The following is a 13,589-nucleotide window of genomic DNA, read 5'->3' as shown; positions in this document are numbered from 1 at the left end:
GGAAATGCATTCAGGATAGAGTTTCTGGTATAAATGTCAGGTGCAACACAGTGCATACTCACTCAAAAAGTCAAGCCGATAACCTTGGCATTTAGGGACATTGCCTTGTATAAAACGAAATTGTATTTTGTTTTTAAAAAGGAGGACTACATTAAGAGGTCACCTATTAGCTGTGTTTTTGCTAGCTGTCTGAAACTCAGCTCTACTGTCTATTAAACTCAAACCACTATGTAAACATTCCTGTGTTGTTCCTGGTCTCTACAATGGCCAAGGGGATCAGGTTTCACCTGCCTGCACATCTTCAAGCAATTAAAGCAATTAGCTTGAAGCCATTTCACATTCAAGGTCTACTGTGACATTCAAGTCCAGAAGAAGTCTAGGGGAAAAAGAAAAAGAAGAATATAAAAGGCCGCTGTGCAGCACATGCACACAAATAACCTGTGAGGGGGTTTTGGACTTTACAACAACTTCCAAATGCGGTCAGGAGGCTTCACAGCAGGCAGGCAAAGTTGCTGCTGAGAAAGGGAAAAGATAAAGAAAAAACACCTAATGATCCTTTAAATTATACCCAAGTTTTGCACTGGAAAGGGAGGTGGAGGAGAGAGAAATAGCAACATGATTTGGAACGATATTTGTGTGAAATAATACGGCGTTGGCCTTATTTACTGATATTTCTCCTGGCATGGACATCGTATTTTTCTTCTCATTTAGGTGGGGATTTATATTTGGTGTTTACATTGTAAAACTACACTCACTCTGGCTAATGTATCCCTTACAATGACATTCAGCTCAGAGTTTAGTGATTCCAGCAGTAAGTCTTGAAAGCTGCTATTTTTTAAAAGGTTGGAGCAGATTAGTGGTGACCTTAAAAGATTAAACTAGTACAGTTTAAAGATAAATAATCAGCCTTTAGCACATTAGATAGCTACATAAGCATGACAGAAGGTGACTTTCTTACAACATTTTCAGAATCCAGGCAGCATTTTTACATTTGAAACTTCACTAAGGCAAGGAACAGTGGTTTGCAGAAAGCAAGACATAAACTGATTGCACCACTTCAAATTGGTTAATACAGTTTTAAATCCACAGTTTTCCTGTTGGTTTTATTATTGAGAAGAGGCTAATTTTAAAAGCTATGCCTGCTGCAAAAGAAGATCTTGCTTTGCCGTCCTGGAGGGTGTTCTTAATCAGAAATAACCGCAGGCTAAATTATAATGTGGAATCCTGCTGCCCTTTAACCTAACACTGCTGCTCGTTCAGTGTTTGTTAACAAATAGCTCTAAGTACAAAATTGTTTGAGAATTACTTTTTCATTATATTTGCTGACTTCAATTAGAATAAGAAGCTTATTTGGGGAAGAAAAATTAAAAATGTATGGCTTTCTAGAGAAAGTTTCAGCAATTGTTTCCTGGCAAGTGTCGCCTTCAGAACATAGCTGTGGACTCTGTGGCACATGTAATTCAATTTAAATAAAATTACCTTCTGAACTAATATTTCTGCACCGGTGGCAGAGTCAGAGCTCAGGAGCATCGCAAGACTCAGCCCTTGGAAAGATGAACAACCTAAGAGGGTGGCAGGGGCTCAGGCCAGGGCCCCTTCTGCACCTTGCTTGGGGATGCAATTCCTAATGGAGAGGCACCAATTCCCCATCCCTGTGGTGCTGGGGAGGGCTGGGCTATAGATGCGAGTGGCACGGTGTCCTATTTTTATTTCACTTTGAATAACACGTAATTGAAACGTACACTCGGCAGATTAATTGGTGAGTTGAAGGTAAGAACTGCTGAGTTAGTAGAGACAGCACCAGCCCTGTTCTTTTTTTCCCCCTTAAGTTTACATGCTGGAGCGGAAACGCCGCGGTGCTCAGAAAGGAGGTGATGCCTCTGTAAAGCAGATCTTTCCAATTTTATTTTTTTTCTAGCTTAGTCTTCTGTTTCTATGATCTGCCTTTTGAACTGTTTTTGTGGCTGATCAGTTCCACCTAATATGTCTCTTGATTTCTGCTATTGTAATACTCAGACGACATGCTGTTCTCTTCATTTTTATAAGCTTTAGATGCTCCTGCCTGTCATACTCTGGCGGTTTATCTTCAGTGTCTGGATTTGCTTTCAGACTTGCATGTCTATCAAGCTGCTGTTGCTTTGAATGTGAGATCAAAAGAAGATGAATTCCAGTAAAAAATTTCCTTGTATGAAGAAAAGATTGGGGGCCTATGTAAACATCCCACTGACAGCTCCCAATGAGTTATTTTAGCAGAGCATTAGCACCCAGAATGACAGACAGTCCAAGACTACATGCTAAATAACAAATCAGTCCCTTCAGTGGCAGCAGCACGTTGCCACAACAGCAATACATTTTCTAAAGGAATCCTGTTCCTCTTTTTTTATTGAATATGGCTGTTCGACTGCTCATCTCTTCACGAGCTGCCTTTGAGTGCCAGCCCCAGTTTACTTTTTCTTGACAATATCTGTGTCATGTCACCAATATGACAGCAGTAGACAGGGCTTTGATAATTGGGTGGGGAGACGGTTAGTTAGTCATCTCCAGTTAAATAGGTAGTTTGTTTTAGGGAGGGGAAGGAGATGACGAAGGAGGGGTGGCATCTGCCGGAATGCTGAAGTTACACTTTTGGAGATGCTGAGTGCGAGTCCCTGCGCCCGAGACAAGTTGTGTTTTTTGGGCGGTTGTTTATATTTCAGTTCACTCAGTTAGAGAAAACAGCTCTGCAGCCCGGCCAGCCTCCCCAGCCGGTTTCCAGAGCAAGTCGCAGCACTTGGGTAGGGTAGGAACGTCAAGCTTGGCTGGACTTCCGTGCAAATCCGAATTTGCCTGGATACAGAAGCGAGGTGTGCTTCTGGCTGCTGTTTGGTCTGGTTGGGGACATAATTAGTTCTGCCTGTTTCTGCTCACAGATGGGGGGGTTTAATAGTGCAGAGTCACTAGATTTTTGTGCCGGGTGTAGTGCTTAGCCCAACTTTGAGATTACCTGTGAGCTCCAGCTGATCTCACCACTTCGCAAGGGAAGAATTAGGGAAGGAATGCTTTGCGGTTTCTTTGTCATTTAGTAAAAGCAGAGGTTGCTACTGTGGAGGCAGAGCCCGGTGGCTGCTGCGAAGGGCAGTGCTCCAGCGTCTCCCTCCAGCCTGTGCTCCGGCTGCACGGCACTTCCTGTTTATTCAAACATCTTTTTACCATTCTTCAGCCCCCGCTTCACAGAAACAGCCAGAAACATCTCCAGCGCGAAGACGGAAATCTAAAGGCAGACAGTAAGAGCTCACTCTGTTAAACTCTTCATTTTCTCTGCGAGCGCTCAGACGAGAGGAGCGTGCAGGCAGGGCTGAACTTTTAACGCGCTGCCTCGCGCAGGCAGCTTGGAGCGCAGGAGAGGGGAATTGCTTTGGTTTCAAGCAAAAAGCAGCCAGTTCAGGTTGTTTATGGCGGTGTTGACAAGGGTGGGGTTTTTGGCATGGCTTTGGAGAGCTGTGGCAAGGACTGAGTCCTCTTTGGGGCGCCTGTCACTTTGCAGTGCCCCTCTGGTATGGGAGCAGCTGTGTGCCACTGTCCCTGCTCCTCATCAGGTGCTGCAGCTTCTCCTTGCACAACTGCCAAAAATACCTAAACAACAAACCCCCCCAAGAAAGGGAAACGTGGCTGCTGCTCTGGGCAGCAAAAGCGGCGCAAACCCAGTGGCTTTTTTTTGTTTTCCACAAATTGTTTGCATCGTGGCTCTGGCACCGCATGCGAACCAGCCTCGCTAATATTTGTACCAATTTCATGCTAATAAAAATCAGGCTGCTGAGACAAGCATGGCTATTATCTCATTCATATGACTATTGTTTAGACCTGTGGTACTACAAAAGGAAAGGGAAAGCGTGCTCACGCCGGGTAATGGTTGTTAACTTCTCACGTGAGGGATTTTCTCTGCAGTTTTTCAGTATTAATGATTGTTGTATGAATGGTCTTCAGGGGTTGTTGGAAGATAGTGTAGATCCTCTGGGTAATCCATGTCACAACACGGATGCTGGATTTTTCCCCCTCTGTTCAAGTGACTTAAAAAATTGCTTGATATTTCTCAGTGGTTTCTCCCCCCCGCAAAAGTCCACTGAAATAGCAGGTAAATTTATTTTTTTGGCAAGCATTCGTGGTGCACATATAGTGTGAAACATAAGAGAAAATGGAAAATATGCTGCCTGTCCTATGGAGAAAACCCATCCTCCTTGAGGCTTTTCCTGCCTCTCCAAGATCCAAATACACTTTAAAATTTTAAACTGTAAACCCCCATCTTCCTAGAAAAGAGAGCAAGAGAGAGAGAAATCAAGCTGTGTGTTCAGCCAAACCGCAAGTACAACAAACATATTTTGAAAATATATTGCTAGTCTGGCTTTTTAATGTTCAGAAGTTGTTCTACTTTGCAGAAAAAAAAAAATGGTGTTTGCAACTGCCTTAAGGACAATTTGTTTAACAGTAGGAGTAATTTCATGGGGAAAATGGAAAGAGTGACTGAAGTTATTTACTCAGATGTTAGTGTAGGTGTGGGGCAGAAAACTCTCTGTGGGAACAGTGGGCTGCTTTTCTTGGTATCTTAGTCTATTTGATGACCATCAAATTTCCCAGCTCACTGGTTTTGTTTTTTCTGGATGGCATGTTTGATTATTTATCAGAAGGGAAAGGGAGTAGCTGAAGCAAATAAACATGTGACCAAGCTGTGTTTTGTTTTCCACTCAGAAGGCCATGCCCTTTAACAGATATACAGAAAATAATAAACGTATTGTTTTATGATAAAAGGAAATTATGTGTATCATTTTCTTTAGCAAGGCCATTAACCCCTTGTGTTCAGTGGTGTCTGCCTTCTGGCAGCTTGTTGGGCTTGCAGCTGGGAATTAAAGGCATTTAAATCCCCCCCCTCCCCTCTTGCCTGGAACGTTTCCATGAATTACTGCTCCGGCCCTTTGGATTTGCTGGATTTATTGAGCCCTGGTCGTCTCCCTGGTCCTACTTGGGGTGTGACTGACTAAATAAGAGATGCTTTGAATTTTCAGAAGGGTGCTGATTTCCAAAAAAAAAAACCTTGGTGAGAGATGCTGGGATCTTCCAGCCTCCAGTGCTGGTGTCTGTGCAGCGTGAGGGGTTGCAGCTGTGTTTGGTCCGTTACAGACGGTGTCAGTTTATGGGATTCTCTTTTAAATGCCAGGTGTCTAGCATGTAGCATGTAGTATTTCCTTTATAATACCAGCTTTGGACAATGCTCATTATCTTCCCTGAAAAAAAAAAAAAACCTTAAAAAAACAAAAAACCAACACCCTATAAACTAAATCACTGTCAGGAAGTAAAATACAGGTTTGCTTCATCTCCGGGAAGCATGTTGCATGCTTTAGCTGCTTTTATGGGATTAAAAGAAACAAGTTAAGACTGTCATGCACATGAAAGGAAACCGAGATGTGGTTTGCTTCACATTGTGCAGGTAGGTATAAATTTAATAGACTGACTTGCTTTCAAAATCTCTCTTTGTCTCCCTGAGTGGCATGTCAGTTCCAGCGCGTTGATGAGCTCCGCGGTCCGTAATAGCGCCTGACTGCCGCTGCCCCGCAGGTGCCAGATCAGCAGGAGGGTCCTCCTCCTCCTCAGGGATGTAGGTTTCCTCTGTGGAACGGCTTCAGATCGAGAAAGGGAAGATTTGCCTTTGCATCTTGAAGTTGCATTCAAGTCTGTGCATGGCTGGTGGGTCTGGGCAGGAGGAGGTGGATGCTTCGCCTTCTGGCTCCGGGGGTCAGTGCTCCCTGGAGAGCCCAAGTGGATGGCAGGGGCTGGAGCTGGGGGTTTGGGTCTGAGGGAGGAAAAAATGGCAGTCGAAATTGCAGGGAGAGGAAGGGCTGTCAGAATAAGGACCTGAAACTTAAATGTGATGTAAAGAAGAAAGAGGAAATGAGCAGCTTGGGGCCAGGGGATATGGGCAGGGGCTGGGCTGGGGGACGTGGCTGGCCCCCCTTGCCCAGAAGCTCCCTGAGGGTTGAGGAGGCTCAGGGTGGGCTGAGGAATGCGCTTTGGGATCAGAGGTGCAGGATTGAGGTGCCTGGAAGAGCAGGAGCAGTTGCATCCTGTTGGACAGGGGATCTCTCCAGCCCTGGCTGAAGTCCTTGGGCAGAAGCCCGTGGAGGACCTGTCCATGGGGGAAGATGTCCTCCCAGCCTCAAACAGTTAAAGGTTGGTTTTTGCCCTGAAGCATAAACATTTGTACCTTGATTTCTATTTTTTATTTTTTAGAATAGAATATTTTCTATTTTTTTTTTTTTTTTCTATTATCTTTCCAAAGGTAGCTGTAAATGCTCTCATGACTATCTCTGCAAGTGTCTGATCCTTTCTTTGCATCCTCCCCATGCTCTTGGCACTGGTCATATCTTGTGACAGTAAGTTCCAGAGAGTAATTATGAGTTGTGTATTAAAAAAAATCCTTTTATCTGCTTTTTTTTTTTTAATTTTTTTTTTTGTGGCTGTTGCTTCCTGACTTCATTCAATGTCCCCTTTTTCTTGTGTTATGAGAAATGGCAAAAGCACCAGATGTACCCTCTCAGGCCAAGTCACAATTTGTGTACTTGTTATCATCTCCCCTCTTACTCATCACTCGCTAAACTAAACACTCCCACCCTTATCAATCTTGCCTCATATCTGCTGAGCCCTCTAATCATTTTTGTCGCCTCCATCTGAACCTTGCCTATTTTTGCTTTACCAGAATCTGTTAAAATTAAGTTTTTACAAGCAGTTCTAAATTAGGTTGTGCCACGGAAGTGCAGAGATGTGATTTGCAGCTTTAGTTTTCCGTGTTTTGGGCTGTCCCAATGTTTTGCTTCTTTCATTCACTCAGCAGCAGCGAGTGTCTGATGGAGCGTGGTGAGATGTCCACAGTCAGGAGCTGTATTTCATGGGCCTCTGAGTACAAGTTTGTCATGCAGTGTTTTGGAAAACAAGCTTAAAATATGTTCCCTGTTTTGTTGACCACACAGGGAAGCGCGCAAGCAGCTGTATGCAATATACTATTTATGTTGTAGCAACAAAAAGGCTCTCTTCCTTCTCCCCCCCTGCCCCACCTTATCCCTCTTCTCTTCTCTTTTAAAAAATATGAGAACTTCCCGTGCTTTTGACATCCAAGAAAAACGCAGCTCAGCAGTGAATACTCCAAATATTCAAAGGTCTGGTTCACTTTTGCATAAACACAGTAGTTCAGAATCTGATCTCAGGCCTACAGAAATGAGCTGGAAATCCCATAAGATTTTTTTCATCACTCAGGAACAGTTCAGTTCTGGTTCAGTTTGAACGGGGAGCCAAGATTTGTATCCTTTCTCGTTTTACCAGGATGTGTTGGCCCATCCCTCCTTTCTTGCTGGTACAGACCGCTACATGCTGTGAGTCTTGGCATGCCAAAATAAAGAGAACCCTTTTTAATGTTTGGGAACTTTTTGCCAGATACTTTTTAAGTGGCTTTGATGAGTCCTGACTGTGACTCTTTAAAAGAAGGGACAGAAGGTGTTTTTGCGGTGTAACCGCCTGAGGATTTCATTTATGCCTCAAAAAAGGGATTTTTGTAGCTGTTGTCCCTGATGTAGCTGGTTCAGGGTTTGCAGGTTCCTGGCACTGGCTGAGGCTGATCTCTCACCCTGCTGTCCCTTGCTGCCTGCCCCCTTCATCCCCGTAGTGGCTCCGAGTATTGAAGAAAATATCTCAGCCACCTTTTCCCTAAAATTGGTGGAGTTCATGAATAAACTGCAAAATAAAATTGGTTCTTTTGGAAATCTCTTTTCCCCCTGTGTGGTGCTGGGTCCTCACAGGCAGGGACCCATGGGATGGGCTGTGGGATGGCAGGGCAGGGGCATGGAGTCCACTCGTCCTCCCACTGGCAGGAGTAACCTCAGTGCCCACGAAGTGCAGCAGAGCTGGGACACAGGCAGCTCCACCCTGTGGGTTTGGAAGAAAGGGTTTCTGTTTCCAGTGCCTTTTTCTGGAGGGAATCTCCTTAACTGGTAGCCAGGATCTATTCCAGAGGAAAGAAACTAAGCCTGCTGGAAGAAAAATAAAGACTCATCTTCTTTCCTCATGACTGAACTATTCTAGGAGATGCTTCAGCATGAGGCACATTGCCAGCTCCCTTGCTCCAAGTGTGCCCCTGTCACATCAGGGACAGGATGTGAGCCAGGGTTTGTACATGTGGACATCAGGTCCCTTCTCATTTTCCAGCATGGGAATCACCCATTAGTCACTTGTCCAGACCAGCCTGCTCTGGTCTGCGTGGCCAGCTGACCATTTCATTGAGTGAAGGATTGCTGTTGAAGCTCCCCTCCATGACGAGCTGGCTGGTAGCCCTTGGATGGAACCAGCCTTGCAGATTTGCTGCAGCCAAGTGAGGCACTGGGTACAGACAACCTGCAGCATCTCCCCAGGCTCAGGACATCCCTCTGCTGCAGCAGTGGAGCTGGGAACAGGGGGGATGGAGAAGGATTATTTAATGAAACAAGGAAGAAGAAGATGAAATGAGGATGGGGATTGTTTGAATCCAAGGTGGTTGAGAAGGCTGGACAGCAGGAGTGCTTCACCAGGTTATGTTGCATCCTAGCTGTGTTCCATAGCAGAGCCCCATGTCCTGCCTGCAGCTATCCTCACACTTCCCCACTGTGGTGCCAAGAGCAGTGTTGGGACTCTTGGCTGTGTCATTCTGTGTGTGGCACAGGGTCAGGGTGGTGGCAATGGGGAAGGGAGCACGTAGCAGCTCATTTCCCAGTTCTGGAGGAAGATGGAAGAGCTGGGCGCGAATGTCAGAGGGAATAAGTGCTGCAAGAACATCTGCTTCTCTTTTTTGCATCTTTTACATTTTATTCCTCCTCTTCATTTTGGTTCCTTTCCTATTCTCTAGTTGGTTCATCTCACCTCCCCCTGTTCTGTTCCTCCCAAAGGAACAGCACTACCCACTGCTGTCGCTTTGCACTATTTTTTATTTTTTTCCCTTTGCATACTGCTCCGCTCCTCGCTGGTTTCCACACGTTGTGCGGCTCCTGAGCCTGCCGGAGGAGAACTGCAGCAGGGCTCCCCTCCAATGTGTCTGCCTCCTACCACCGCTCCTCTACATCTGCTGCTCCAGGAGAAGAGAGTGTCGCAGGAGAGGAGGTAGAGGAGGCAGGAGTGGGAGAGAAATTAAGCATCTCTGAAGCTCGGGTGCATCCGGGCTTCCGAGCTTGAGAGCTGCATCTTGCCGCTCTGCTGGGAGCAGCTGTGGAGTGGAGCGGGGTGTGAGGACAGATGGGAGCTGAGAAAGAAGAGAGATTGCTGGCTGAGTCTAAATTCCCTCTCGTCCCACCCAGGAGAAACAAAGGTACTTGCCTTGTGAGACTGAAGGGAAGCAAGAAGCCCTTTTGGGAGGTGGGCCGTGCTCCTCTGGGAGAGGTGCCTGGAGCTGCCGATGGGGCGATTCCTCAGGGCATGAAATGTGGGGAGAAACAGATGATGGGAGGACTGCATGTCTGCTGCTGCAAAGCTGTGCTTTGCCCAAACTTCAGTGGGGCAGTTGAGCAGCAGTGGTAGCTTACAGCTATCAGAGGTCAACACACAAGTTCTGGGGCCAGTGTAGTGTTATGTTTGCTCCAAGGGCAGATTTTGCCCTTAAAGTTTCTCCCTTCTCATCTCTCTCTGCTTGTTTTGTTCTATTTTGCTGTTTAATGACCATAACTGAAATTATGGACAGTATATGATGTTGGCTGACAACTAACTTTCCAGATTTATTGCTTGGACACTTCAGATGGCTGCAGGACCGCCTCTGATTTCAGGGAACTCTTCCCTCCTCCTTTCTCAAGTTGATTTTCTGATAAGCCGCTTTGTCTACCTGGAAAGGCCCAGAATCCTTAGGAATCTGTAAAAATACATGGGATTTTGTTTTGTGCCCTCCTTGCAACTTCTGGGTGCATGTTTATCCAGATATTTTGGAGGCAGCCCATTCATTACTGCCCAAGTGCCCTGGGAATTGGCAGTTGGACAGGACACCCCTTTCTTTCACATTCTCATGGTTGCTGCTCCTCTCCCAACCCTCCAGTGTACATACCTTTCCATGCATCCTAAAGTTCCCTGGATTGATCTTTCCATGCCTGATAAACCTCAGGTTCAGAAACAAGCTTCCCCTGGCGTTAGAGCCAGGCCTATTATAGCTGTAGGTCATCATATTTCATTAATAACTGATTGATATTAATACTGGTTGGAGCAGATGGGAAGGGAGGAGCTGGAGCACTATTTCTTCAGTAGGAATAGGATGATGGAAAAAAGTTGGAGAGTTGCTGCCTTGTACTGGCTGCAGCGGTGGAACAAGTTAGCAAGAGGCTCCATGCAACTGGATCCTGTTACTGTTTTCCTTATGTACTGACACTGTAAGCAAGTATATGGCATTTAAGCAGTATTTCTATTTTTAAAGTTCTACCCTCTTTTTCCAACGTATTTCCCTTCCCCAGCCCCCTTCCCAAATCAGGTTTCTGGCTACATGAATTCAGAGGCAGGGCTGCATTTTTACCCTTCATCAGAGCCTGCCCGAAGAGGATGGTGAAACTGAAAGGTCAAGGTGCTTGCATGGAAATGTTGAATTACAACATTAACTGGGGTGATAACAGTGCCCAGTGTTCTGGGCAAACAACAGCTGGGCAAACAAGTCACGTTCTGTCTGTCTTGCAATAAAATTGTCTTGGTCATCTCAAATGTGTACTTTTTTTTCCCCTCCTGGTGCTTAAGTGGTTGGGAAATAATAAATGGTTGGCACTTCCTAAGCACAGGGAGAGGGCTTTTCAGTGGGGCTTCCCACTTGTGCTGTGAATGAAACAGGCTTGATTCATCTCACAGTTAATGTACTGTTAACATTTTTCCTGGGTTAGGTGTCACCCAGTGTTGACTCTTAAATACCATTCCAAGTTTGTGCAATGTCTCTCAAGTGCTGTATTTCAGTTGCATTTTTACTGATCTGTGTTTTACACCAGAAAATCTCCTTATGTCTGGGTGATTTCCTAATGGATAAGAAAACACCCTGGGAGTTCATTTACTGTATCTTGCATTTAGGCATAGGATGACTTGTAGGCAGCCTTTCCTTGATGTTGTCCTTCCAAATCCATGTGTATAGTGACCAAAATCCATAGAAGATTCATTTTCTCAGGGCATACTTTCCTTTCTCTTTTTTTTTTGGTAAGTGAGAGGATTTCCCCTTTGTGTTTTGGTGCAGAGAGGAGGATGGTTGCTGCTGCTCTGTGATTCACTGCTGGAGTGTCTGGGTGTCCCAAGAAGCTTTGTCCAAGCTTGCAGGCTCTTTGAGCAGTGCAGATAATGTGGCTGCTGGTAAATACAGAGCCAGATATTTGAAGCACCTCTGTGGTTTCGGGGGCTCTTGGCATCTCCACCTGCCTGTCCATGAAGGAGCACGCTGTTGTCTGGATGCACAAACACAAGCTGGTTTTTCATGGCCCCTGGCAATTGTTCACTTGCAAGTACGTGGTGTAGATTTAGGATGTAACTACCACAGTGGGGAGGAATGTGTGAAAAGAGCTTGGAGATGTCAGAGCACCTGCTTGTGAGGAGAGGGCCACGTTAGCAGAGCTGTTGGCTAGCAGTAAACAGTCCTGGCACCCTTGTTTCAGGACTTGGCAGCAGCAGAAGTTGAACCGAATCCAGCTTTACTCTCTACTGCCTGTTCAGTAAGTTGAGGACAAGGCAGATGATTAAGGAAATGTGGGGAAACTGCTACAGAAGCTTTTGGAAAGATAAGAGACTTTGGTCTCCATGTCTGACAGTCTGGCACTTCTCACTAGCATTGAATTCACATGCAAATCAAAGGCAACATCTACTCCCACAGGAAGCTTTATTAATGTACAGGCCTGCTTGCGAATCTCCGTGCTGATGAAGGTTGTGGGACTGACTTCACTCAAATTAATTTCCCTGTCTATCCTCGCCTGAGCACTGTGCAGCACCGGCAGCCTCAGCAGGGCTCCCACGCCGGCATCCAGGGATGAGCTCCGTGCGGGAGCGGCACTGCCTGGAACCAGGGAAAGGGGGTAGAGGTGTGATGCTTCTTGGCTTGGATTGTTCGGGTGTCCACCGGGCTTGAACTGACATCAGCAAAGCAATTCCATGAAGGCAAGCTCCAAAAGGGCTTGAAGTATTTTGTGTGTGAGAGGGTCAGTGTATCCCAAGCCAGCCATCCTTCTTGTGCATGTCCTGTCATGTGTGAGGAGTTTGGATGTGGCTTGGAGTGGCAAGGACAGGTCTTGGTCTGAGGTAGGAGGGAGGAAAGGCTAAGCAGGGAGAAGTAGAGAGGCAGAGGTATGTGGGATCCCTGGGTTCACTGTACCACCAAGGCCATGGTAGCTCCTTGATGCAGATGCTCAGTAAGAACCATATCTAAGCTATAAAAAACCTTCCACATCTTAAACCCGAGCTCATCTGATGCTCAGCTTTTACTGCTGTCAGTTATTTGTAAGTGAAAAAGCAAAATCTTGAGAGGAGAAATGGGAAATGCCACTTCAAGCTGTAATCCCTGGAATGTCAGCATTTTGCCATCTCACTTGCAGCTACCTTGTTTTTCCCTTTGATGTTCCTGTCCATCCTGGTTGCTTGTATCCCTGATGCAAGACCACTTTTATTCTTCCTAATCCTTTCCTTCCTGCCCTGCTCCACTCTCTGTGCTGGTCCTTCCCTCTTGCCATCTCTGGTCCAGATTTGTTCCAGCACAGGTGGCAGCTAGACATGGAATGGGATGGTGTAGATATCACCTGGAATGGAGACCCTGAGAGTGGTGGGTGTGAGGGATGTGGGTGCTGTGCAGCTGGACTGGAGCAGGGGCAGAGCTCTGGCTTTATTCCAGCAGAGCTCTGCCAGTGGCAGCCTGTCCCCACAGCCAGAGACCCTCCTTGCTGTGGGGTCAGTCATGGTGAGGGTTTATGGTGGCAGCCAAGCTCCACAGAGCTCCGTGGCCAGCTCGAGTGTAGAGAGCAGGCATTTCTTGTATGGCTACTTGTTCTGGGAATCTTCAAAAATTTCTGGCAGCCAGTTTAATTGTGCAACCTCTCAGCTGCCAGAACGGATAGAATATGATCATATCACATGAAATGCATGCAGGGTCTGCTATAGCAACTGTATTTCAAAGAGACAACACATATGGTGACTGGTTCTTTTTGGAATAATATCTATAAGTTGATGATGTTTTATTCAAAAAGGCTGTAGCTTGAAAGGTTAGGGATGTTCTGATTGTTTAGTGTATGATTAAAGAAAGGCTCCTGTGTTTTTTTTTGGCCTATTGAATCTAATTACTGGGAACTAAAATGATCATTTGATTGCACATTTACCTGGAATTATTCTTTTGCAGAGCCAGTCTTAATAATATATAATAATATGTTGCGCTTGTACTGTATAGAGCTTCTTGTCTGAGCAACTCAGAGTGCTTTACAAGTATTCATTAATTAAATAAGCCATACAACACCCCTGTTAAATAAGTGAGTATTTGTTGCCCATCCCCTTAAGTCTTGTAGGTTTTATTTCTGCTGCCTCTGCCCACCCTTGAAGATGCTTTAACAGCTAAATAAGTTAAT

The 13,589-nt window shown here is 45.7% G+C and overlaps 1 protein-coding gene across 15 annotated transcripts in view; it reads left to right on the top strand.

The window, feature by feature from the left end:
- FOXP1 (forkhead box P1) overlaps nucleotides 1–13,589 on the top strand; it is a 380,269-nt gene that overhangs the window by 252,585 nt on the left and 114,095 nt on the right. The window contains exon 1 of one of the 15 annotated variants that reach the window (XM_058845393.1): nucleotides 2,920–3,263. The exons of the other annotated variants lie outside the window; for them this stretch is intronic. The gene's annotated coding sequence lies outside the window, so the exon portion shown is untranslated. Of the gene's footprint in view, nucleotides 1–2,919; nucleotides 3,264–13,589 lie in introns of those variants that run through there. 15 annotated transcript variants of the gene reach the window in all.

The sequence above is a fragment of the Poecile atricapillus genome, chromosome 9 (genome assembly GCF_030490865.1).
Source record: "Poecile atricapillus isolate bPoeAtr1 chromosome 9, bPoeAtr1.hap1, whole genome shotgun sequence".
Taxonomy (NCBI): domain Eukaryota; kingdom Metazoa; phylum Chordata; class Aves; order Passeriformes; family Paridae; genus Poecile; species Poecile atricapillus.
The sequence above is the reverse complement of the archived record's forward strand: the minus strand, read 5'-3'. Positions and strand labels throughout refer to the sequence as shown.